Genomic DNA, 27,750 nt, shown 5'->3' with positions numbered 1-27,750 from the left:
GTTATTTTTATAAAGAAATATGTGTCAGAATAATGGTATATTATCTAAGTGGATTTTAATAATAATAAAATATTTATTGTTTTTATAATTTTATTTATATAATCACTGACATGAGCAAGTTCGTAAATGCTAAAACACTATGTTGCTGAAGAGTTAAGTCTTTGAATTTATTAAAAATAAGAAAGACTTAAATGTAATTTTTATTAGCAACTCATGTGCGATTGACAAAGGAGTTATTTGAAATTATGGTTAAATGTTCTGCTTGTCTCCAAGTGTCTTAATATTGCTTCTAGACGACTATGTTTATATAATTTATTTTTTTATCATTTATTTTTTATATCCTTTATTTTTAATTTGCAGGTTTACTTCAATTTTTAACTTTGTATTTTTCTTTTACAAAAATAAATCAATATTAATGAAATATTTGTAGTTCTTACGTGCCAAAGAAGAATTTAATTAAGGCTAGATAACTGTCCAAGTGATCTGCTAAGTAATTGAATAGATTAAAAATGGTGCATTTCATGTGATTATTTCATTGACTGTAATAGGAAACCTGTATCTCATAAGGCATGTGTTTCCTTTCATTCATTTTAATTGACACAAGTGCAAAAACAAAGCAAGCAATGAACTAGTAACAGAGCTCTGATCTGATTTCCGCTGATACAGCTATCGCTAGTGGCTCACGTTGCCTGGAGAAGGCTTTGTGCTGAGCAGGGATACAGTCCCTTATTCTTATGAGATGGATGACTTTGAAGGAGTCATGAAGATTCTTCAGAACACCTCTAGAGCCTTCATGATCATTGTGACATTTGTTCAAGATGCCTATTGGCGATACTTGGTATTTGTTCATTTCCTTTCTTGCATACCTGTTTGGCTGGCATGCCAAGAAGGGTATATCTAACTCCCCCTTAAAGATAAGTCAGGAAAACCCATCATTATAGTATTTACCAAGCTTCCTAGTAATTTGACTTGCCCACAACAAGTGCATGATTTTTTCTGGATGGTTTTAAATGGCTTCTTACTTTGGTAATTGTGGAGTGTCTTCCTCTAGTGACGATGAAGGTATCGCCCCCTTTTTTGTAACATTAGTCTGTACGGATCTAGGTTAGTCTGCTGTGTCTTTGAGGTTGTTTGTAGCAGTGCAACCCCTTGGATTGTCATCATTGCCTCATTCCTGTGCAATGCTTTTTGAATAATCTGTAACTTCAAGATATCTTTCACTAGTGTTTTATGTGCACGCCTTATACCCCTTAGGCAGGTAACAGAGTGGTTAATGATTGTGGAGTTGTAAATTCCTGGCTTTGAACTCTAGTTCCTTCACTTAATGGCTGTATGATTTGGGGCAAGTTGCTTATTCTCTTTGTGTTTCAGTTTCTTCATTTATAAAGTATTGAAAACAGTAATAGTAGCCTACTGCCTGTTACCTGCCATGAGGTTTAAAAGACTAATGTGTTAAAGGACTAATGTGTTAGAGAACACTCCTTGGCACATAGTAAGTACTAAGTAAATACTCAGTAATAAGTGCTAAATGTCATTAATAGGCACTAAATGTATTTGTGTTGAGTGCACTGGTACCCAGCAAAATACTTCCCAGCTCTGTGCACGTGCAGTTGGGACTGAGGCTGTGCAGATAATCTTTCCCTGTCTCCTCCTCTTATTTCTAATTCATGTCCCAACTGGTATAGGGCATTTTAAGCCATGGTTAAAGGCAGTCTTGTGAGTAAGCCATAGTCATGTCTCACTCTCACCTGCATCAGTAGAATGGATTAGCATCAACGAGTATGCATCTCTCTTCCTTGACCACAAGGTAACTCTTACACTGTCTTTTAACCTTAGCAAGCCAACCTAAAGCCTGGAGGAAACACTTGGTGCAACTCCTAATAGTTGTCTGTGTAACCTTCCCACACGCATCAGGTTTCTAATTCCAAGGGCTTAAAGAAGGGTGAATATTTTAAAAGACAAAGTCTTTGAACGCAGCAAACATGAATTCATTTATTATCATCAGAAAACATCTAAACTTTGTAGTAAGTAACAGAACAATCTTCGCGAATGGACTGAGTCTGCCTCTGGAAACAATAGTTTCTAATCAGGAGATACAACTTTTGTTATGTTTTATGTCAAGGAATGCTATTGCTCCATATTTATATCAGAAATTTGAAGGTAAATCCAAATTAATTTAGTTTTAAGATACTTAAGAATTTTATGATACCGTTTGGCGTATCACAACCTAGGTATCACAAAATGAACCTTGGGAATCATTGGCCAGTTTGTAAGTCACCATTCACACTTGTCAAAAAATCAAAATAAATGCACTGACTATGCTATCATCTGCAGATTACATTCACCTCTAGACCCAGCTAGAGATATTACATAGCAATTTGAAATAAAAAGGACATACTTCTGTGTTATACGGCCAAGGATGAGCATAGAAGAAACACAGAGAAAAAGATGAGATTAAATATTGACTTTTTTTGTAGTCAGAGAACTTACTGTCAATAAGTAATAAGCCATGAGAATTCTTAGAATGTATTAAAAGAACTTATTACTGAATAGGTTGTTGACACTGAATGCATGGAGGAAGAGGGAGGAGAAAAGGGAATTTGGTGGTTGGAAAAATGTGTGGGACTAGAATGACTGACCTGGTATTAAGACTCTGAGTCCAAGAGATGAACAAATGCATTTTTCTTTCTGCCTTCGTAAATCACGACTGACCTGTTCAAGCTGGATTCTTCAACTAGAGCAAAACAGAGGTCAGCCTGACATAAACCCATGGACAGGAGGCCCCTGAAGATTTATGTAGATTGGGGAAGATTCTGGGTTTTCTTCTTTCCTTCTCTTTTTCCAAACTCCCACAGAATGTCATAGGGAGTCCTGGATATGTCCCAGGAGCCAGGCAGGGGACAACTGAGGGTAATATGACAAAATTGAATTAAAGTTTTCTTAACTAATGATCTGAATTGACATCAGAATTTGCCACCCTTGCTGTTTCTGTGTGGATTGAACACATGTATTGATATATTTCTCCTGCTATGCCATAGCACTAACCAGATGGTGGGTCCACTTTTCTTGTTAAATTTCTAGCTAAAGTGAAGTCACATTTAGAACTAGAATGGTACATTAGTCTCATTAATCAATATAATAAATGTTTTCTGAGTGATACTGTGCTAGTGTGTGTGTATGTATGTGTGTGCATGTGCACTTGTGTGTCTGTGTGTATGAAAGAAAAAATCACAGGCTGATCCCTTAAATATCTGCTGTTCTTTGAAGGGAGCTGAAGCTTGCACATTGTCAACTCAGACACAGGCCTAGATGCTATAAAACTACTTGGCCCATGAAGATGTGTGGAAAGAGAGTACAGGCATTCTAAATGGAGGGAACTTTATAGGCCAAGACATAGAGGCAATGAAGTTCAGATGTTTATGGGGAATGTTTCATTCATTCATTCAATAAATATTTACAGAGTACCTGTTATATGACAAATACTGTCCTAGACCCTGAATATCCAGCAGTAAACAAGGAAAAATGTTTGTTCTCATGAGACTTTCATTCTGAGAGACTAGGGACTGACAGTAGACTTAGATAATTTCTGACAGGGGTAAGTATTATGAAGAAGACAGCAGAAGGGCAGAAGCTGGGTGGAAGACCTTAGGTAGTGTGGTCAAGGAGGGGTTTAGTTTCGCTGGAGAGTAGGTTCTGTGATTGTGAAATAAAAAACTAGAAAGATCTGTATTGGGGAGGGGAGTAGTCCACGGAATACCATGAATGTCAGTCCTGGGAAGTTCTTTTGGGGCATTTCTAGAAAACACTAAGTACTTTAGTTCTTAAAGAAGTGAGATCTGATGCTCACTTTCCCGACCAATGGTTGTTTCCAGAACCCTGTGTAGAGGGACTCTTGTATCCATGCTTGACAGTGGAAATGGTCTTTCTCTATTTGGGCATTATTACATCTGGAGTCATTTAACTTTTTTCAGCTTCTAAATGCCCAAGACGCTAATCTTGACAAGCTCATCCAGGAGAGGGTTAAGAATTTTTCTCAGTTGCTTATAGAGTGTTTTCAAATCACATTTAACTTCAGTTTATTATTTTTCCTGTGTTTCACTAACATTACCTCGCACTGAAGTCTATCCACATGGGAATCAACAAGTTCAACCACTTTTCAGTTGCTTTTGTAAGAATGACCAAATAAAAATTTGAAAAAAATGAATGTCATTTCTTTACTTCCACACCTAAGGAAAAAAGCCTATATGGGTTTTTCTCAAATATTCTAGTAATATAATTTTTTTATTCAATGCAAATACAGACTATTTTTAGCTCATAAGGAGGAGTTTTAAAGAAAGTTTTAAGCATGTGACCTTTAGTGGAAACTTGTCATCTTAATGATTTTTTTTTCTTGGCACAAAAACTATTAATTAAACACGGTTAGCCTTGTTATAGCTCTAAACATCTGTACTTCCCTTAGAAGATCTTGTAGTTCATAAGGCTTACAGGATAGCTATCTGGAGTAGGTCTTAGGAGAAGAAAACAGTTTTCACAAATTTAGCTGAATGATGTCAAAGAAATAGGCAATATTGAGATCATTGGCTGAAAATGTGTGAGGAAGGAAAGGCTTGAGAACGTAAGAGTGGGGCTGGATTCTGGATCATATTAAAAATTAGAAAAAGGAGAAAAACATGAAAAAATGGGGCGGGAGGAAGCCCCATTAAGGGGCTTCCTTCATTAAGCCCATTAAGCCCCCTTCATTAAGGACACGCAGTCCCATGAAATCAAGCCACAGTATCATACTTGTTAATTTTGCCTGTTTTACAGAAACATCACCTATAAAACTGGACACTAACATATAAGAAGGGAAAAAGTCATTGTTGCTTTTTATAAAATTATAGCAGATACTCAGAAAAGCAATAGACTAGATGAATTTTAAGCTTTCAGGTATAGACTAAGAGTGGCTCTCAAATTATTGTGCTGGGCTGTTACCCTTCTTGATTTCATTAAGTTTATGAAATGTTTTTTTCAAGGTTTTTACAACTGGTAGGTGGACAGTGGGAGATGCAGCGCAGCAGAGTTTACAGGGACCAGGGTTTAGAGCCTGGGTGCCAGGTAAGTGGTAGGGAGATTAAAAGAAGAAAGACAGGAATCGTATATGTAATAGTCAGCTTGGACATACTGTCTTATCCAACAGAAATGAATTTTTCTCAGTTCTGGAGGCTGCAGGTCCAAGATCAGGGTTCTAGCTCTTTTGGTTTCTGGTGAGAGCTCTTTTCCTGGCTGCCTTCTTACAGTGTCCTCACATGGCCTTTCCTTGATATGTGTGCAGGGAGGGAGGGAGAAGGAGAGTGGCCAGTTCTCGAGTGTCTCTTCCTGCATGGATGCTAGTCCTATAGGAGGGGCCCCACTCTTGTGCTCTCATTTAACCTTAATTACTTCCTTAGAGGCCCCCACTTCCAATATAGCCACACTGGGGGATTAGGACTTTAACACATGTATTTTGGGGGGCACAAACTTCCAGTCCATAAAATACAGGAAAAGGGATGAGGCTTCTAACTGAGGCAGGAAGAAAAGTTTTACTACAACTGAACAATCAGTTGGTCTCTGAGCTTCCTGGAAAATAAGGCAAAAAGGGAAACATAATAAGCAGTGTGAATTTAAGTTGGTGGACAAACGTCTTTGACGTCTTAAGCCTATTCTCTCTCACTGTGTGTTTCTGTTTGTCAAAGTAATTTCAGACATTGAGAGGTAAGGGCAGGGAATGGGGAGGGATGTATTTTGGGGGCTAGAAATTCTGTTGCACTTCATATCACACTGTATATTTTTTTTTTCTACATAGAAGGCTGATTTCAAACACTGCTTTTATCCCTTGGAGACTGGGTGGAAGATGTCAGGAAGTATGAGCTCTGGACTGGAGTTTGGTTTATTGCCACGAGAATTAAATATTGGGCTTTTTGAACTGTCAGTGCCTATGCAGGAATGAAGGAAAACAAGTGGTAAAGTCACAAATCCTGCAAGCAAATTGTTTCAGATCTGAGGGGGATTTGTAAACCCTAATGCTGGTTCAAATTAGTAACATACTTTTTACCAGAAGTGCTAAAGAAGGTCACTTACGTTAATTCTTTTGTTTTCAACTGAATTTAAAATGATTTTATCCTGAAAATTACCATTATCTGTGCAATAACTAAAGGCAATTTATTGGTCATAAACTAAAGTTAGCATCTTTATTTAGATGCTCAGGGTTGGACAATGTAATGTACACAGTGTAGAAGGTCACAAAATCATATGAATAGCTGTGTTAATAATTAATATTTAGTTCTTAAATGGCTTGTGCCACTCTTATTTTTGTTTTTCAATCGTACCATAATATCTTCCATTAAGTACAAAGACCCTTCCAATCATACCTCCTAGAGATCATTTCACCCATTGCTCTGCTTGGCTGTTAACCTCTCGTCTCTCTCTTTAGCAATGGTGAAGTGGGTCACTTTTCCTCAGGGAAGAGATATCTATGGCTTGTTGCTTTTGCCAATAACAAAAATGTTGCAGAGGCAGGTGGCAAGGCTGTTTGTTGTCTTTGGCATCTTTCACATGAAGTGTATCAAAAGAACCAGAAGACCGCTCCCTGTTGGTGATCACACGGATTCTTCCCAGGTTAGCGCTTCTGGTCAACATACTCAGGTTACCAGTGTCAAACTTGATGAAATGGGTATTCTGGTTAGTCTCCAAATTAGTCTGAAGGGTGTCATTTACCTTGATGACAGGATCAGGGTAGTAGTTGTTGTAAACATCATGAGTTACCAGAGGAGAGACTCCTTTTGTGTCCACAGAGATCTTTCTCACCTTGTACGATTTGTACTTAGCTTCCTTGGGTGTAATACAATGAACATCAAAGTGCCTTGGTGTCATGGCAGAGGTGGAAATTCTCTCTGGTCTTGTCAAGGCTGATGACATCTGTTATATCAGCAGGGTAGGTTTATATCAGTTTGGACCTTGCCATCAATCTTAATGAACTGTTGCATCCAGACCTTCTTTACTTCATCTCCTGATGGAGTGTACTTAAGTCTATTCCTTCGAAAATGATGAGGGGGAGACATTCTCTCAAGCTTGTGTGGATGGATAGATGGGTGAGAAACAAACATATTCATCAGTTTATTAGCATCCAGTGCTTTGGTGCTGCTACACACTTCAGATCCTTCTTGGGCCCATGGTTGTGCTAGCCATGGAAAGAGCATTCTTCAATTCTTTTTAGCTTGTCTAAACTTTCTTTGAATGCAACTTGGTTCTTAAACCTACTTTGTTTTCCCAAAGTGGTAAAAAGGGAAAAAATAATTTCTGATCACGGAGATCCTTTCAAAATGGCAAATTCAAGACTAGCAGTGTCTAAAAGTATAACCAGAAAACAAGTATAATGTAAACGCAAAAATTTTAATTCTTCATTCATTCTTTTGTTCACTCATAATTTGATCAATTTTTATCGAGTACCATCTGCACACCAGGATATTTGTTAAGCTCTGCCTAAAATTGGGTCTCTTGGAACTTCCATGCTATTAGAATGCAGTGCTGTTGACAGCTGCCATCCTGGAGATTTGCACAGTGTTACTGGAGAACACTTATGGGAGTCAAACTCTTCCTAGATGAGAAACTTTGGGTTAATTTCTAGAGAAAGGGGCACATGAGCTGTAAGATGAATGGGAGCAAGCCATGGGAAGGGCAGGGAGCTCCAGAGTTGACATTAGATGCTTGAGAGAGGCTAGTTCAAAGGCAGAGAGGCGCAACTGAGTGGTACCTTAGAGAGTGACACGTGTACAGTGGAATACAGAGTGAGAGGAGTGTGAGGCAAGGGGGAAGGCTAGAGCAGAACTTTGCATGCCATGCTAACTCTCTCCTCAAAGCACTCCTAAAACCTTAGAAGGGTTTCAACCATTGGATTGGGGTGATCAGATCTGTTGTTTGAATGCCAGTGCCAGTAGGAGTGTGGCAAATAGATTGAGGGTGGGGTGTGAGAGCCGTGGTCTGGGATCAAATTAGAAACGATTGCAGTAATCCAGGCAAGACGTGATGAGGTCCTGAACCAGACTGTTAACTATTTCCCAAAGACATAAAAACAAATTTCTTACACAATCCTGGGCCAGATGCTTTAAGCAGTTATTTAGAGGAAAGCAGATCATATCTGTTTACAGGCAGTGCTAGTTCATTTTTTTCTTTCTCATTAAACAAATATAACCCATCAAAGCAATTTAGAAGCCGTATGATATTTTGTAACTTCTTAAGAAAAAAACAACAGATAAACACATATTAAATCACCCATGCTTACAAACAGTCTACTCCCTTTCCAGGCAACCCAATGCAGATTATTTAGAACCAAACTCATACGTTCTAATATATTGTAGCATATATTTCTGTTGTCCGCCAATCTATTTTCAAGTCTGCGTAGGTATGACTGTATACCATGATGAGCGAATGAACTGGAGAAATCAAAGTTATTTGATCTAGTTTTGTGATTTATAATTTTCAAATCAACATGAAGAGAAAATAGCAGGCATCAGACATCCATCTATGCTCGTACCAGGTCACACACTGTAATTCTATCCAAGCACAAGTTTCCATGGTAAACAGGGCAGGGCTTGCCAACACTTCACAGGTTTCCAAAAAGCAGCTATGTCCCCCTTGGGAGAACTTTGTAACTGGAAAAGAAAATCTTCACAGATGAAATCTCCAGCAAAATAAAGTCACAGACTGTGTTTCTGTAGCAGGCCTTTTGCCAAATGTCTCATCAACAAGTGTGGCGTTGGCAGTGACCCGTCCTGTGGTAGAAGTGGTAAAATGCCTCCACCAACCCTTGTTTTTATTTGCTCACAGCTTCCTAGAAAAAAAAAAAATCTTACTTTGAGATGAAATTTTCCACGTTTCATCCCAGTCCAAAGGTGACTTAAATTTTTTTTTTTTTGGAAAGTTGAATTAAATTCAAGTGAAATTTGTAAAGTTTAGTCATTTGGGGAGCTACGTGTACACAAAGATCTCACTGGGTAACACGAAAAAATCACATTTTCATTTTCCTTGTGACTTTTGGAAGACTAACTCCTTTTGATTCTTTTTTTTTTTTTTTTGAAAGGACTTAACCCTGTCTCAGTTAACAGGGGCAGGAAACCAACCATTTTTTCAATTCAGTCAAATTTTTTTTGCCTAAGGAGAACTAGTAAGACTTTATGTATTAAATCTACTAGTAGTTAAGAAATTTTGGAATGTCCCCACGTACATTTGATAGAAAAAATATTTGAAAATGACGTCTGTAATTCAATGAAATTCAGTAAATCTAGTAAGTACCAGGCACTAAATGAGTGCTTAGTGTTTTAGATATATAAGCTGAATGAGGCAGGTCCTGTCCTCCGGGAAAGTATTGTTTGGTGATGGAGACAAGAGTAATACAAATGGCAGTACTGTAAGTCAGGATACAGTGAGTGTTAAAGCAGAGAGATGAGCAAAGTCATGTGGGGCCACAAGAGTATTGACTGCAGGATGGAAACTGTTTATTCTATGTTTTGAAGGATTGAGAGTGGCAAAGATCAGTGAGTTGGGGAGGACTTTTCAGACTAGATATCAGTGTGAGCAGAGCCATTGAAGTTAGAGATGGGACTAGTCAAGGTGGCTGGGATGTTGGGTGTGACAGGAAGGAGTAGAAAATAAAGTTAGGAAAAGTTGAAAATTTAAGCTCAGAGTTTCTCTACCGGTTTTGGGGGGGTAAGTGGTTCTTTGTCATCTTAAGGAGTGTGTGTCCCTGGTCCCAGCTTTCTAAAAGCCAGCAGTGCTCCATGGCATTTTGACTACTGAAAAGAATCCTCACACATTTTCAAATATGCCCTGGGGGAAGCAGTATCACCTCTGCAGAAAAGGACTTGAAGGCGCCTTGGGTTCCAAGTTTGGGGGCAGTCCTTGGTTGTGTAGGTGATGAAGTTCTGCTAAAACGGTTCTGACCAGAGCGAGGGAATGAGCAGCCCTGGGATTCAAGACAGTGATTCCTGGAGATTGAATCAGAGGAGGGGAAAACTGGGGTAATCATTTCAGTCTATTGCAGTGGTCTTGAGAAGAGTCAGTACGGACTAGAGCTAAACAGTTTCATCACACTCATGCCTGAAATCATTAGTAGACATGATTATGGTGGTTTTAGGTATTCCTGTTGCCTCTGATACTCCACCGTCCTGCTCTGCAGAACTCCTGGTGCTTTAGCTGCTTTCCTGTTTTTTTTCTTTCCCCAAATTAATATCATATGATAAATTCAGTATTACAAAAACAAGATTTTTAGAGGGTGATCATAACACTCTTTCTACAACACACTTTCTAATTATAGAATAAACATGTCGGGGATGGAAAGCTCTATTTGAAAAACAAGACAAAAAAGAATGCTGTTTCTCTGTTTCATTTTAGTGTTTGGATTATTTCTTGAGTGTTTTTTTTTTTCTTTCTTTTTTTTTTTTTTTTTTGTAAGGGAGTCTCTGTTGACAGCAGATTGAATAGTTTCTGAATCCCAGATGTCAGTGCAGTGGAAACTCAAAGTGGATAGGCAGATGGAGTCTTTCAGAAGCACCACTAGTTGCCAAAACAGAAGACGGTGCCCAAGGCAAGGGAGGCAGGGAGGCAGTGTCACTACTCAGATGTGTGCAGGAAATCCTCGAGACTGGTGGTGAGGGGTGGAGAGCGTGGCTGCCCTCACAGAGCACCAGTCTGCACGCCTCGGAAGGGTGTCCTGACTCAACACAGCAGTTGTGATCACATTTTGTAATGTGTCCTTCTCTCCCAACTGCTGAAACATTGCTGCCTTCTGGTTTTCCCAAGGAACTTTGGAAGGGACTATACTGACAGAAGATCAACCACAGATATGTTATGCTTAATTTTTTTTTTTCTAAAAAACCCTCTTCAGGAAACTTTCAGGTGGTTTTTCATTTGAAACAAAATGGGATTGCAGACCCATTAAGCAACTGAAAACTTGTACCACATCTATGCAGAGGCCCAAGGACTTGAGATCACAAATTTGAATCTGATCTGAGTCATTAGCGAGACACTCCTTCTCCAAACCTCATCTGAACTTTCAGCTAGTTTCCTGTTAAGGGTCTCTAAAACTGGCTTGGGCCCCTACTCAGATTTACTAGGGCTATATTCTCTTTAGTTTCTCTTGTGCAAAATTGTTAATTTTGCTCTTCATTGAGGAATATACTGAAAAAAAAACGATTACAATGTTTCTGATTTTCCTGGTACCTTATATGTTATAAGGCATTTTCATATATGTTAACCCATTAAATACTCTGAAGCTCAGAGTATTAAGGGGTTTACCCAAGGTCACAGAATGGAAAATCCAGAACTCAAGTCCAGGTCGTTAGGCTCTGAGCCCAAGCTGCTCCCTCTACAGTTTGTTGTTCAATTACTAGCACTTTGATCCCCTGACCAGATGGTGAGGAGGGCCAGAACTTCTGAGCAATAAGATCTTTCAGTTCTGACCTAGGGTCTGCTGCTTTGAACAGTAAGGATCAGTTCCACTGGCAGTTTCCAGCACTCTTGTTTAGAAATTGCTATTGATGGCAATAGCTTTTGTGGCTCATGGCCCTCAGTGACAGGCAATGCCAGTGGTCGTCCAATCTCCTGGTGACCATTCCTTCCTATACTTTGCATGCAGTGACTCCCAGCCGCATTTTCTGTTGGCTGTGGTCATTCCCAGTTGCTCCTGTCAGAAGGTCCTCTGGGTCATTCCAGAGTGTCTTGCTTCCTGGAATAGCTCCTTGGCAAGCAGACAGCACAGCATCACAACATTAGCACCACCTCTAAGGGCAGCTCGCAGCTCTGCTGCTCCACAGCTCTTCCTGGAACTTCTTCAGATAAGCCCCCAAAGTGGCTTAGGGGAAGCAGGACTGTGGGAGGCCTGTACTTTCACACTGCTTCTTAGGTTTTGCTGGACTCTGAGACAACGTTGGGTTTCCTGAATTTCCTTTGGTTCCGAGTGAGCGCCTTGACATTCTTCTTTCAGAAGTCCCATGTACTGCCCATAAAATTTCTCTCTATGTGCTCAGTCTTCCCTTACTGTGTGTTTACGTGAAACCAGCCCCGGAAATTGCTCAAGTATCCAAAGACTCAAGCTCTTATGATTTTTCTAATAGTGACGCTAAGTTATGCAGGAATTCAAAATTCGTCTCCATAACCACTTAGCAATAACAGTAAGGTAAGGTTTACTCAGGGCTTGCCGCATGCCAGGGCTTTTTGTAAGTGCTGTTAGCTCTTAAAGCCCTCATAACACATCCCTGAAGAAAGTCCTGCTGTAAGCCCCTTTTACAAACAAGGAAAAGGAGACTTATGAAGTTCAAAGACCTGTTCAGGAGGCAATGAATAGGAGACCTGCCTTCTGGTTGTTTCTGATTTCCAGACGTTTCTAATGGATAAGAAATGATTGTCACGTTAAAAAATTTGAGTACATCCTTCATCCTTGCAGAATGCCACATTTTCCCTGAGGGCAGACTTCTTTAACCCCCCTGTGATCTGGGCAGAGCTAAGACTTCTGTGGCAGACACTTCTTTTCTCTCCTACCAGCCATTCCTGGTTCTTCTTTGCCAAAGTCCCAAGGTGCTTTCAGATGGCAGTGTGCTGTGGAGCCCTAAGGATCTGCGTCCTCATTGTCTTCTTTCAGACACAGTGGTCCCATTCTTCTTTGCATGTTTGGTATAGAGGCAGTTTTGGATGAATTGGGGGACCTTTGGGAGCATTTCTAGACAGGATATTACACTTTGAGTGAAGATAGAACGACATGAGGAGAAAGCCCCTTTGCTCTTACTTTTCCCTTCCTGCTGTGGATAATGTTGAGTGAGGAGGTAACCGGGGCTTGGGGAGCTTGTGGCCATTTACAAGCCTGAGGATGGAAACCAATACCCTGTGGGATATTAACAAGATAATAACAACAACAACAACAACAACAACAACAATAATAATAATAAAACCTGGGTCTTTTTAATGTCATGGAGCCTCCAGTTTAACCCTGGGACCACTTCTGAGTTTCTCATGAACTTGACCATAAATGTCCTTATATTTATGCTGACACTCCTCAAACTATGAGAAGTACCTGCTGGTTCACAAACTGTTACTGCTCTGTAAAGAGATAAGAACAGAAATTGAGAATAAACATTTAGATACTTCCATAGTACCTTGTTTAACATTATTGTAGACTTGTTGAACAAGGTATTGACCAGTCCAAGATGAATTAAAAATGAAAACAGCAACAATACCATAGGTAATTTAGTTGATAATTAGGTTGATTTTTTTCTTACTGTTACCTAAGAGTATTATTAACCTACAGACTCGTAAGAAAAGAAGTTTATGCCCACATGACTGATACACTTTCAAATTTAAACAGATTTATTTGTTTTTTTAATTCTTATTTTTATTGAAGTGTAGTCAATTAACAATGTTAGTTTCATGTGTACAGCAAAGCGATTCAGATATATATATGTATATAAAGATATTTCAGATTCTTTTCCATTATAGCTCATTACAGGAAATTGAATATAATTCCCTGTGCTATACATTAAGTCTTTGTTGTTTATCTATTCTATATACAGTAATGTGTATCTATTAAGGCCAAACTCCTAATCCATCCCTCCTGCTCTTTGCACCCTATGAGCACAGTTTAAAATTAAACAGATTTATGTCACATGGTAGAGACCTAGACACAACTGGCTTTTCCCTTAGAGTCTGTCTTAATAAGCAACCCAAATTGTGTTTTTCTGTTTGATCTGATTCTTCTGTAGTTGTCACCCTTTGAGGGAAAACCAAACCACTTGAGGAAAGCAGGGAAGCACAGACTGGTCACTTATTAAATATAGCAATAGTGTGAAATTGGTGACATACAGCTCAGGGCTCTATCATGTGGTCCTTTAGGGGTCCCTTCCACCCAGCCAGCCTGTCACTCCTCTTCTTTTCTCCCCTATTCTTGTTTTTGCTCTCAGCCTGACACCAATTAGTCTTTTTATTTTTAAGTTTAATTTTTTATTGAAATATGTTGTATTAGTTTCTGGTACACAGCATAGTGATTGAGTTATACACACACACACACACACACACACACACACACACACGTATATTCTTTTTCATTACAGGTTACTACAGGCCCTTGACTATAGTTCCCTGTGCTCTGCAGTAGGACCTTGTTGTTTATCTATTCTGTACATAGTAGTTTGTATCTGCTAATCCCAAACTCCCAATTTATCCCTTCCTACTTCCTTCCTCTCCTGGTCACCAAAAGTTTGTTTTCTATGTCTGTGAGTCTGTTTCTGTTTTGTAAATAAGTTCGTTTGTGCCATCTTTTTTTAGATTCTACATATAAGTGATATCATATGATATTTGTCTTTATCTGACTTACTTCACTTAGTATGATAATCTGTAGGTCCATCCATACTGCTACAAATGCCATTATTTCATTATTTTTTATGGCTGAGTAATATTCCATTGTGTGTGTGTGTACTACAACTTCTTTATCTAGCCACCTGTTGATGGGCATTTGGGTTGCTTCCATGTCTTGGCTATTGTAAATGGTGCTACTATGAAAATTGGGGTGCATGTATCTTTTTGAATTGGAGTTCCCTCCAGGTATATGCCCAGGAGTGGGATTGCTAGATCATATGGTAAGTCTATTTTTAGTTTTTTCAGGAATCTCCATACTGTTTTCCATAGTGGCTGTACCAAATTACATTCCCACCAACAGTGTAGGAGGATTCCCTTTTCTTTATGCCCTCTCCAGCGTTTATCATTTGTGGACTTTTGAATGATGGCCATTCTGACTGGTGTGAGGTGATACCTCATTGTAGTTTTGATTTGCATTTCTCTAATAATTTGCGATACTGAGCATCTTTTCTTGTGCCTATTGGCCATCTGTATGTGTTCACTGGAGAAATGTTGATTTAGGTCTTCTGCCCATTTTTTGATTGGGTTGTTTGTTTTTTTGTTATTGAGTTGTATGAGCTGTTTATATATCCTTGTTGCTTATCTATTTTATAAATGGTAGTTTGTATCTCTTAATCCCATACCCTTAATTTGCCCCTCCCCCATCCTTCTCCCCTTTGGTAGCCACTAGGTTATTTTCTTTGCCTGTGAGTCTATTTCTATTTCACATACATAATTCATTTGAATTTCTTAGATTCCACATGTAAGTGATCTCATACACTTTCTCTCTCTGACTTACTTCAATAAACATGATACCCTCTAGGTCCACCCACATTGCTACAAATGGCAAAATTCCATTTTTAATGGCTGAGTAATATTCCATTATATATATATGCTATTCTTTATCCATTCATCTGTGTTGGGCATTTGGGTTGCTTCCATATCTTGGCTGTTGTAAATAGTGCTGCTAGGAACATTGGGGTGCATGTGTCTTTTCAAATTAGTGTTTAATAAGATTTTAGCAAATAAATTCTCATAAGGGCACTTAAAACTTTGTGACTTTAGGAAGATCACTAATCTCTCTGAATCAGTTTCCTTGTTTGTAAAATGAGAACAATATGACACTCATTATATAAATAATAATAATACCTAGCAGTTATCATATGCTTACTGTGTGCTTGGTACAATTTTAAGACCTTTATAGGTATTGCCACATTTAATTCTCTTAATGACTATGATGTATGTACTACAGTTTTAGCTGCATTACATGAATGAGGACTATGACAGGTTATAGACCCATGGTTTGAACGCTGATGTGACCATTGGCGCCCTTCTGCTTGACCACTATGCTGCAACTCCCTATTGTAAATGTAAGACATTGTTAATATTGTGTGATGAAAAAATTTGGATAAAAAATAGTCTATCTAGTGATGTTTGTCTGTATGAACCACCATTTATATAATTGAATATTAATATATAAATGTGTAGAAATGAGCCATTTTAGGGCATCAAAAAAGGAAAAAAAAAATCTCCTGGACCACCTGGCTTCTGGTTGGTTTTCTGTTCAGGAGTTTCCTAAAAGTAAACTTAATTATGGTGTTGATCTTGGTAGATTAGAACATGTGAATAGCTTGGAGCATATTGCCAACTGGACCAACCTTTTTCAGGTTGATCCCTCAGCAGCCAGAAGCAGTGGAAAGATCTACTTCATTCCCTGGTAATCAGCCTGTTTGATGGAGGGCAGGGCTAATTTCAGGAAACATACAAGACCAGAATCAGGGGAGTTGGCCTCCAAGGCTGGCTCTTTTACTGCCTGGCTGAGTGACACTGTGCAAGTCACTTAACCCTTCCAAGCGTCAGCTTTCTTTGCAGTGAAGTTCCATTGAAATAACAGAGATGTAAGTTGCTTGTAGACCATAAAACCTTGTGAACACATTTTTATAATTTTCTGTTTATATCAGTGGCTAATCCCTGATATTGACACTGTGGTGTATTTGGAAGCAGTAACATGCTTCAGTGAAAATTCCACTGTCTCCGAGACAAGTGATCTGGGTTCCAGTCTTACTCCATATCCGACTTGCTGCAGCAATGTTTTTTTACTTGAAAAATGAGGGGGTTGTCTGTGGAGGGAGGATTTCTAAATGATCTCTGGGACCCTGAGCTATTTCATCTTCAAAAATACTGAGATATTTTCTTCATTTGCTACTGTTGCATTTTCACATAGCCGAATCACATCTACAAAAGACACCAGAAACTGCTCTTTTGACACATAAAAGCAGACAGCACAGCTGTGGATCAGAAGGGAACCACACAGACACAGCTCAGATGTAGTCTGCTGAGGGAAGGAGCTTGTGTGCGTGCTTGGTGAGCGCCCCAAGTACCTCACTGGAGTGGACACTACATGAGCACAGTGCTACGAAGGAATTTTCAAATTCCAGGATGCAACTAAGGTTGGCAGTATCAGCCCTGCTTAGCATATCAGAGCTACAAAGTTCAGTGTGGACAATGAGGAAACGGAAGTCCAGAAAGAACACATAAATTACCTGAGGCTACACAGATAATCATCCCGTAAGCAGGCTGGAGCCCACCTCACCTGATTCCCAGGCCAGGGTTCTCTCTATTGTTCCATGCAGCCTTATTTACAAAGATGATATTCATAAAATTATCCTGAGGAATTGCTCAGGGAAATAATTGCAAAGCATATAAAGAACACAAACATTTGAAACACTCAGATGATTTATATATTTTTCACTCTCCTAAGACATGTGGATATTTTAGCAATAATTTTTTTTAACCAACATATAATGTACATACATCGTTCATAGCATTCCCTGCATCATTGCCGAGAGTTACACGTAACTGCAAGGAAAATATTGTGAAATCAAGCTGATGGAACTTTATACTCGAAAGATTTCTCCTTTTGATGTTCTGTTTCACAGGCATCTGAAGCAGTTCCCTGAAAGAAGTCTATTATTTTGTGTGGAACAAAATGTAAACACTTAGCCCAGTTCAACCAAAAGGGGATGTATAGTGGTGAAAAAGTAATTGGAAGGGGAATGGCATGTTGAGACATAGTAAGACCTAAGGATCATGGTGGACTATTAGCCAAATACCAGTCTACAATAGCTTATTGTAAAAGCAAATATTCTACTTGGGCATTTCAAATGGAGTAAGCCATATTATAGCCAGAATTATAGTAATTCTCCTTTAATACTCAGTGTTTTCCTTTAATGTAGCATTGAGTCTACTCTTGTACTTCAAGTAAATTCAATAAATGGCAAAGGGACAGTAGCAAAGAAGCAGCTCAGTGATTAAAGCATAAAGAAGAAAATCTTTTAATCACGTGATAGGTTATTACAGAAGATGTTATTAGCTGCTAAGAGAGAAGGGACAGTCAGATAAGACATCAGGAAGAATATCTAATTACAAAATTCACTGAAAATTCAATGGTAAATTAATGGCTAACATTTATTGGGTACTTATTATGTGTCAGGCACTGCGCTAAGTGCTGCTCATGAACATCCCATTTAATCCTCATAAAAACCTAGATGGTAGATACTATTACTATCTGAATTTAATTGATATGGACAGTGAGGCTGAGAGATGTTCAGTGACCTCTCCGAGGTAACACAGCTAGAAAGAAGATGGGAAATGCTATTGGTCACCTATGCAACAGCTATTCCCTCCTTCATTTTACAAAAAGAATACCAATATTTTTCACCACTGCAGGGCAGAGTCCCTTTTCAGCCCCCGGGGTGATCTTTAATTGGTCTGTTTCAATCATGGTGCTGTCTTCCCCTTGCCAAGTAATTGGTTCAGTCATGACAACGAGACACAATGTGGGCCAATGAGACATGAGAAGAAATCCTCTCTGGGGCTTCTGGAAAGCTTATCCTTAAAAAGATTCTTTTCACTTTCCCTGCCTCTGGGATGCTCTGCTATGGCATGTGGGTGACTTGAAGACATCAAGCAAACACAAAGGAAGAAAACCAAAGAACAAAGGTGATGTAATGAAGATGGCAGAGATGAGATGGAAAGACCCTGCTGAGTTAACTAATCTAGTATCACCCTATTTTATGACTTAATATGAGACATAATAAATATTCTTATCTCTTAAGCCACTTCTGGTTGGTTTCCAGCTGCTTGTTGCTGAATGCCACCTCACTGATAAAGTGAAAACTCTAGGATTTAAAGCCATGTCTATCAGATACCAGAGTATGTGTTCTTTAACACTACTGAAAATTGAAAGAGAAACAGAGAGACAAGCAAAGAGAAACCTAGGGTCAATTAACAGATTAATTCAAACAGAATAATAAAACCTAACTGTGTTGTTAGGGAGAACGATGGTATTTAAAATAAATTAGGGAGAAAAATGGCTTGAGAGTGGCTTGGGTAACGTTAAGGGAAGTGGGAAAAGAGTCTTGTAATTTCATTTTATTTGCATGCATTTTTTTCCATTCATTGACCAGTGATTCAACTCCCTACTTATCCAGGCTTATGCAAATGCAACATGTGATACATCTTCCAAAGATAAGTCATGCTGAGAGGGGCAGTGTGCAAACTGAACTATAAAGTGGTCACACCATTCTAATGAATGCTGTTCAAACTCCTATCTTAGGGTGACCTCAGTGAAATTAGATTAGTGTGTGGTGTTTCCAGGCCTGGGGTGGACTGGGTGGGATTTACCCTTTGTAGAGGTACTCAAAGCATGGCCCATGGACCTCTGAGGGTCCTTGAGTCTCTTTCAGGATCTTCATGAGTTCAATACTATTTTCATAATAATACGAATATTTTCCTTTTTTCATCCTCAGTATCTGTGAATGAATAGTGGAGGTTTTCCTTACCATGTGAAATGTGGTATTGCAAAAGATTCAAAGTGGAAGCAGATGTGAGAATCCACCTGTCTTCTGCTAAGCCAGACATTAAACAATTTGCAAATATATAAAACAATGCTACTCTTTCCACTATTTTTTATGCTTTGGAAAATATAGGGTTGGGTTTTTTGGGGGGAGGAAAATACGCTATTTATATCAACACATAATGAGTTCACTACTGTCATTTTAAAGTAAATAAATACATATTAAAAATTCTCAGTTATTATTTCTAATACAGAAATTGTCAATAATTAAAATCCATGTGAACTTTCCTTGGGATCCTCAATAATTTTTAAGAGTATAAAAGGACTCTGAGACCAAAAAGTTTGAGGGCTTCTGCTCTAGACATTTATGATTAATACTAATGGAGAAGAGAGAGTTGTACAACATAGACCTCAACAGAAAGAGAAATGGAGATTGAAAATCAGGCTCAAGCTTATTTTTCGAATTGAGGGGGCTAGCTAAAGAATGGAAATAAGCTAAAAGGAAGGCACTAAAGAAACCAGAGAAAAGTGGGAGGTTCTGAGTTGATTAACAGGGGGTGGTAGTAGACAAGTAAAAGCTGAGATGCAGGGAATTTTTCGGAGGAAGGTTACAGTCCCCAGTTGTGTGAGGGAGCCATGGAAGCACTTAAGCATGCGGAGTCAGCTTGTACAGGAACCATGGATTAAATCCTGGAAATTAGATCCTCCCTCTAAAAAAAATCCATGATGACTGGAGTTGTTAAGTATTGCCCAGAAGATATGACGGATTTAAATTATATAACTTATCTCTGTGACCGGTCATGGAGACAAGAGGATGAGAAACTTCAGGCCCTAATTTTGGCTTTTTGAATAAAGTAAAGGTCTGGTCTCATTTCAGTTTACTAGATGCTTGCCAGTGGCATTGGATGCTTTAGGTATGGTTTCTTCTTACACCAAGTGGGCTGCTTTACAGAGAACCTTTCAGTTGAAGGACTTTTATTCTTGAAACGTTTTCAAAGCAAGTGTAGCCATTCCTTACTTTTGAACACTGGGCACACAAAAACCTTGTGAAAAGAATGGTCGGCTAGGAACTCCTAAATTGAGAGAAGAGTATATGAACGATTTAGGGCCTTACAGCTGGCAGAACCTCTCTGGAGGAATACTTCAACTGAAGGCACACAAGATTTCCATAGATAAAGGTACAACGAAGATAAGCTCACACTCCAAAATTATAAAACATCAGAGAAACAATTCCTTATGAGTGACAATACATCAATTAATAGAACTATCAGGTGGAGACTGTCAAATATGTGTGCTTAAAGTGACATAAGAGAAGGAATAATATAAAGCATAAGATTATAAAAAGAATAGGTATATTTAAAAATAATTAAATATAATTTTTATAAATGAAAGCATGTAGATGCTGAAATTAGTGGATAGGCTAAAAATGCTGGGTATGTCTAAAAAGAAAACTAGTGTACTAGAAGATAAATCTGAAGAATTATCAGAAAAGCACTGAAAAAAACAAAGAAAATGTTGGAAATATTAGACATCAAGAGACCTTGAATATATAGAAGAGGAAGCGTACATCCATGAGGGATTTCAATAAGATAGAATAAAGAGAATGGTGGAGAGGTAATATTCAAAGATAGAGCAGCTAAGAATTTTTTCAGCATTGATTAAAAACAACAGTCCTAAGACTCAAGAAGCATGACAGGGTTCTTGGTAAAATAAGTAAAATAAACCCACATCTAGACCCATCTTAATGAAGCTACAGAATATCAAAGACAAAGAAATATAATAAAAGCAACTTTAGCAAAAAGACAAGTTAACAACAAAGGAATGACAGTCCAACCAGCTGGAGATTCTCAACAGGCATTGACAGAAGTCAAAGGACAGTGGAGAAATATCCTCAAAGTGTTAAGAGAAAATAAATATTAACCTAAATTCTATAGCAAATTAAGAATAAAATCTCCCCCACGAAAAGACATTTTCAGACAAAATAAGACTGAAAGAATTTAGCACAAAAGAACCGTGCAGAAGAAGCTACTGAAAGATGTAATTCAGGAGAAAGAAAATTGAACTAAGAAGAAAATGGTAAGGAGTGGTGAGCAGATGAGTTCTGTGTCTCCTCTTACTGTTGCTGACTGCCCAGTGCCTTCCGTAGGGTGAGGGGCGGGGCCTGAGTGTGGAGATGAGGTAAGGAGAGGTTGCTACTGCTGCACATTTATTTTTGAGTATGTGTAGCAGTTTTTCCCAGAGGGGCAGCACTGCAGATAGTGGTAAGTTTCCCTTACTGGCCCTTCAAAGCCTATTGAACTCAAGTGCTACTGACACGTAAAACTGTCCGATGAAAAATAACACCTGAGTCCAGAATGAAGCAAAGAGATCGAGATTCCTAAATTACCGAGTCTAAAGTCCTGGAGTGGTGACAGTGGCAGTCATGGGGTTAGGAGCAGTGAGCACCTAACATCAGATTCCTAAAGGAAATTCTAGATTCTTCCTCTGAAGAAACATGCATTCTTTTCCTGGACTCTAATTAGACCTTGTTTTTTCTTTAGTCATTACGGATAATAAAAATGGAAGAGCAAGAACTTTGGGAAGAAAATCACCAAAGGGGACATGATTGCCAACAAGTCATTGGATTTCACATAAAGGGTTCTTTTAGGTAAATATTTCCTCAGTTTAATGCGCAATCATTTTTTTTCTGGAAATAAACTCACCGGTAGACCGGCAACTAGATGATTGCAGATATGCAAACCCCATAACCCCTCTGGATGGAAGGAATGCCTGTGCCCAGCAGGGGATGGGCAATGAAGGTCAGGAGAAGGGCAAGGAAACAGCAGGTGCTCCTGGCTGGCGCCAAGGGGGCTGCTGCAGACAGCCCCATAAAACATTGGCGGACGCTGAGGTCCAGCTCTCAGTCAGGGCAGATGCAGTGGAAAGGGAAATCCCAGGGCAGCTGAAAAGGGACAGCTTCTAGGGAAGAGACAGCCAAGTAGGGAAAATAAGAGTTATTCTGCACCCACCTCCACACCCAAATAGAGGTGAAACATGTGGGCTCAGGGCAAAATGGAAGTCTGAGAGCAGCAAGTTGTTTTGTATGACAAAAAAAATCCCAGAAATCATCAAAAGGAACACAGAACCAAGGGCTACTATGTTAGTATAGTTCTAACAGAAGCTTTTAACCAAAGTGCAGTGGTTTGGCTGAAGAAAAATTAAATTTTCGATCAGGTTAAAGCTATTATTTAGCGTGGTGTCGTTAAATGGGATGAGTGATCAAGAGGTCATTAGACTAGGCTTTTCCGGAAAGAATTTCGATTTAATAAAGCCTCACTTTTCAAAAAATAAAACAGTTAATATTCTAGAAAGGTGCTGACAAGCTTCATGAGCCTTTAGTTGGGGAATAAGAATATTATAATTAAGGATCCTGGCAGAATAAGAGCTGAAATGCTGGCTCGAAGGTTATGTTGACTTGAAAAGTAATTTAGGCGACATGATAACTCTTACTACTGATCTTTCTCTCTCTCTCTTTTTTTTTTTTTTTGTTTCTTTTTGACTCAGAAGATATGGACAGTGGATCGCTTTCCCTTTTCCTTTTTCCTTCCTTCCTTTCATTATCATCACTACTACAACATGAAGATAGTTTTATTGTCCCTCCTGCCCCCCATTCCAGCAGGAATGTCTGCTTGCAAATCCAGGGAGCTACGCCAGTTCAGCTTCACAAATATTTATTGAATGTCTGCTATGTCAGTGAGGTACCAGGGACCAAAGCTATAAAGATCGGGTGATATAAAAGTGAGCGAGGGAGGCAGGCAGGTAAAGCGGTCAGGTCATTCTTATGAGCTGGACGATAAAGCTGGCTGAAATAACCACTCTGTGCAGCCTGGGGTTTATTATGAACGGAATTTAGTGCTTAGGACAGAAGTTGTCAATACTGGCTGCTTTCTAATATTAGAACAACCTGAGGAGATTAAAAAAAAAATGTGTTTCCCAGTTCTCACCTCCCAGATTTTGGGTTAATTATCTGAGTAAGGCTCAAGTCTTAACAGCCATTGGTTTAACAACGAGCAGTCTTATTCCAAAGCCTGGTTTCAGACTCCACCACCCAAGGTCTCAATTTTCTCATCACCAAATATGATAATGTTAGTATTTACACGTGGTGGATGTTTGCCAGGCAGCTTGCTTTCCACTGGAAATGGCCCTCCCTGACTCATATGGTGCCAGGGGGGCTGCCAGTCCCATTGCCTGCCTATCTTTGGTGGGAAGTGATGGCCACAGAACTCAAGGCGCTTGGAGCCTTTGGTCTGAGTGTTGTGCACATGATTCAGCAGAGCCATCCAAAGCCTTCCATGGTGGAGAGAGGAGGAGGGTGGGGAGAGCAGGAGGGAGGGAGTGAGCAAGAGAAAGTTCTCTTCCTTCTGACCTCTAAGGACAAGCACGGAGGCTTGGAGCTCCCAGCAGTCAACCTCCACAGGTATACCAAGGATGACTGGCTGCGGGTGAAGTCAACAGTCAGAGGAAAACAGCTGAGAAATGAAACAGTGACAGACCCCTGATAAGATCATCCGGTTCCCTGGATTCAGCCATTTCTGAAGCTAGGAATACCTACCCCTGGACTTTCCGGTTATGTCAGACAGTTAATTCCTTTTAATGCTAAGCTATTTTGAGTCAGTTTTACATTATTTGTTACCCCCCAGAAAATGTCATGAAGCTTCTGTGAGGATAAAGTGAAATAAGGTAGGGAAAACACAAATCCCAAGGTGTTAGAAACACTCAGTAAATGCTGGTTGTCATCATCGCCATCACCATTCTCATCACCTCGCTGCCACCATCGCCCGTTTTTCTTCTTCAGTGGACTGTGCGATGGGAGGCAGCTACAATATATTCTCCCTCTTGTACTGTTTATTAGGAGGAGCTGAGACATTTTTGACATGTTCTGTAGTTTGTTTGTTTTTTGTGTGCTCCTAGCCACCGCTCAGAATTCCATGGAGGAATGAGGATGCTTCACACTTTGGGGCCTTTGAAATATACCCACACTTTGGGGCCTTTGAAATATACCCAGCCTTCAGAGTTTCATGCAGCAGGCAGAGGAATATTTAAAAGACATCTGTTCTTTATATTTCACCATCTGTTGAAAAATTTTAAGCCTCAGTGACCACTCCGTGGTTTACTCAATGTTCTCCAAGTGCCTGCTGCATGGTTCTACCTCTATACACTTGCTCCAGTTTGACTCAAAGTCCTTCCTTGCCTTTTCTTTGTCCGTCTAAGTCCAGTTGCCCTCCAGGACCCAGATCAACTCCTTTGTTATCTTTGAAGCTTTTCCTGAACACTCTCTCTGAACTCGCTTCCCTTTCCTTAAAATTTTAGTGTCCTATTTTGGTGAGTTTTAAATGAGCGATTGCTTTGTCTCCTCAACAAGATGGTATTTTCATTGAAAGGCAGGGGAAATCTCTGTGTTTTGCTGAAATTCCCATGCACTTACCACGTTCTCTATGGCTGCTGGTTGGAAGAGTCTCATTCAGATGAGGCACTTCCCTCAGGGGCAGGTGAGGAGTTGCATTGTTTGGTTGTTGGCATAGTAGACCTAGCTCCAAAAAAATCACAGCGGTCTTTATGAGCCATAGCTCCAGCTGCAAGGACTTCTAGGCACCAGGCCTTAACTGCCTTTGCATTTTGAGGCCAAGTCACATAGTTTGTTTTTCTGTTGTTTTCTCTTCTACTTCTGCCACAGCTTTGCCTTGGAGATTGGTGTGGAAATTTAAGCTCAAGTTAAACATGAATTCTCATTAGTTATGCCATAATCTGGTCATATTCTAGGAGTCTAAATGTCAGTTTCCCAAAACTGTCTTTTCCAGGCCTTTTTCTTGGCTACTATGTAGATCAATGATGTGCACTGTCCAGTGAGGTCACCTTTCTGGTGTATGATGAGGTGATGATTCCTGCTGCTTTAGACTAATTTAGATGATGATTATTTAATTAATAAATAAACATATTTGTCTGCTTTCCCCAAATATAATTGTACCGGCTTTGTTAAAGCCAAAATTAAAATGAATAACCTGTTCCATCCTTTCCTTCAATTTTGAATTCTTAGGATTTGTTTTTGTGTTCTTTGGGCAGCTCATCTGTTAACATGCTGGAACAGCAAGTAAAGGATGCTGCACCTTAGAGTACACATTGGCAAAGGTCCACCAGAAGATGCAATGCGTTTAAAAGCCCTTTGGAAACTGTAAAACCCTGTACAAGAGAGGGCTACTGTTATAATTAGAAGGTTCATGATTCTGGTAGCTGCAGAAGAGGCGTGTTTTACTTTAGTTCGTAAGCTTAATTTCTTCAGGAGTTTGGTAACAACATCCCAGCATGCCAACATGAAAATGGTTTATTGCACGTATCAGCTCTGGCTTCTTTACTTATTACATAAAAAAAGCAAGAGAAAACCCAACACATGCACACACACGCACACAAACACACACACACAGACACACACCCCTATATGTATAATTTAAGGAAAGATACTGAATATATGAAAAAAAACTTCTGAAAAGCAACTTTTCTGGGAAACTGTAAATACATATAACATTACATCAAAAACCACTAAATAAGCCATTATTCAGTAATCTTAACAACATAGATGACGTACAAAGGAAGGGCTGTTTACTTTACAGACCATTAAAATGAGCACAAATGGATATGTTTTCACGTATATACATGGACTCGAACCTTAGACACTAGGAATCAGAGTATTTTGCCATGTAGCATCAACACATAGTACATATTACAACACAAAATGCATGGTGTATGATGAATGGACCCACCAGCCTTTCAAGGACAGTGTTATCAACTAGACAATAAAGCCCTCTTTGGCCATCATTTCATACATGGGTGGCAATTATGAAATGAGAAAAGGAATTGTATCTTTAAAATTTTTTCTGTTTAAAACCAAACAGAAAACAAGCTTAAACATCAGTCCTGCTCTACACTAATAATTTTGAAGTACACCATATGTACAAAAGGATCAAGAACCAAAATATATTCATACACAATGGTAGGCTGGCGGTGACCTGAGTTGGCTTGCGCCAGCTCACAAGACCCAGCTCCTCCTTCAGTGAAATTTATGATTGGAAGTCTTTACACCTTAGAAATTGTCAAATGCTACAAATCAATGTCCCCCCCACCCCGCAAAAGTGCAGGTTGTTAAACATTTTCCAGCACACCACTGAGAGCCAAATATAATTGAGTGTTGACAGATCGCAACTTTCTGATGGTGTCCCATAGTTGCTGGCCCTATTCAAAGTTGCAAAAATCTCTGCCAGGTGCTTTGAACACTGTATAGATAGTTTAATATTAAAGTAAAGCTCTTCTCATCCGGAACTTAGATCCAGAGGTACGCAGGCCAACGTCACCTGTTGCATACAAATTATCTCAGTAGGTGTGGCGTTCCACAAACCTGGACTGTGGGTGTGCCAGAGTGATCTGCGAGGGTTCCAGAACACCGTGTCTCACAGTTGTAGAGTGAGCGAGTGCCCAACATGAGACTGAGTGTACATTTATATATGTCATAATTTCATTAACAATACACTCCTTATCATTTTTTTGAGATTCCTTGTAACTCGCATAATCCTCAAGAATGACTCCACACTTCTTCTGATAAGCTGATGAAAGCAGCTTTGTCTGGTAACCAAGTTACTGTCATCAAGAAGTCGTGGGTTTGGTTATTCAGGAAAGTCTAACTTCACCTTTGCTCACGAATGTTTCTCTTGGTTTCAACGATGGGATCCATTTGGGCCCTGGTCTTCCCAAGTGGCTACAAGGTCTCACTGGTTTGGCCGCCAGCTCCATTTTCAGGAGCTTTCTGTTTGTTCTTTTTTATTTTTAACTTTTTTTTTTTTTTTCCCAAAGGAGAAGTCCTTTCGCATCAGCCCCATTGCATATTCTTCTTGACTGGCTCTAGAAGTTCTCTGTCTTTCTGAAGATTGCCGTCCGTGTTTTTGAGAACCCTGATTTCTGGAGCACACATTTCATCCTTTTCATTTTAACTCCGCTAGTATATAAAGATTTTCACGTGCCGTCATCCATGATTATCTTTCCATAAAAAAGAGCCCATGAAAGCACAGTGCCTGCTCACTCTCCTGGAACTTAGACCCAGGACCTGCTTCAGGGCTGCTTGTCAACGGTTTGCAACCCCTTCTTTCCACCACCCACGACTCCCTAGTTAATACTTATTTCAGGATCCTGTATACACAGCATGCATGCAGGAGTTCATCCATCGACTCAACAAATATTTACAGGGGACACACCGTATACCAAACGCTGTATTATGTGTAAGGATACCTTATAGTCTAAGAAGGGCAGACTCAAAATAAGCACTTCTCAGAGAATTAAAATACAATGATGTATGTGAGCATAGCACAAAATAGGGCTGGCAGGTAGGCAGTAGTCAGGGTCAGGGTCCTGGCCAGAGGGGAGCAGCAGCCTGACAGGGCCAGGAGATTAGCTACAAAATAAAAGAGTTTGAGAAA

At 39.5% G+C, this 27,750-nt stretch overlaps 1 pseudogene; it reads right to left on the bottom strand.

Annotated features, from left to right (window-relative positions):
- Nucleotides 1–6,401: 6,401 nt before the first annotated feature.
- LOC102523517 lies at nucleotides 6,402–18,217 on the bottom strand (annotated as a pseudogene).
- Between the last annotated feature and the right edge of the window lie 9,533 nt (nucleotides 18,218–27,750).

This window comes from Camelus ferus, chromosome 21 (assembly GCF_009834535.1).
Source record: "Camelus ferus isolate YT-003-E chromosome 21, BCGSAC_Cfer_1.0, whole genome shotgun sequence".
Lineage (NCBI taxonomy): Eukaryota > Metazoa > Chordata > Mammalia > Artiodactyla > Camelidae > Camelus > Camelus ferus.
Note: the sequence above shows the minus strand (reverse complement) of the source record. Positions and strands in the feature narration are given on the sequence as shown.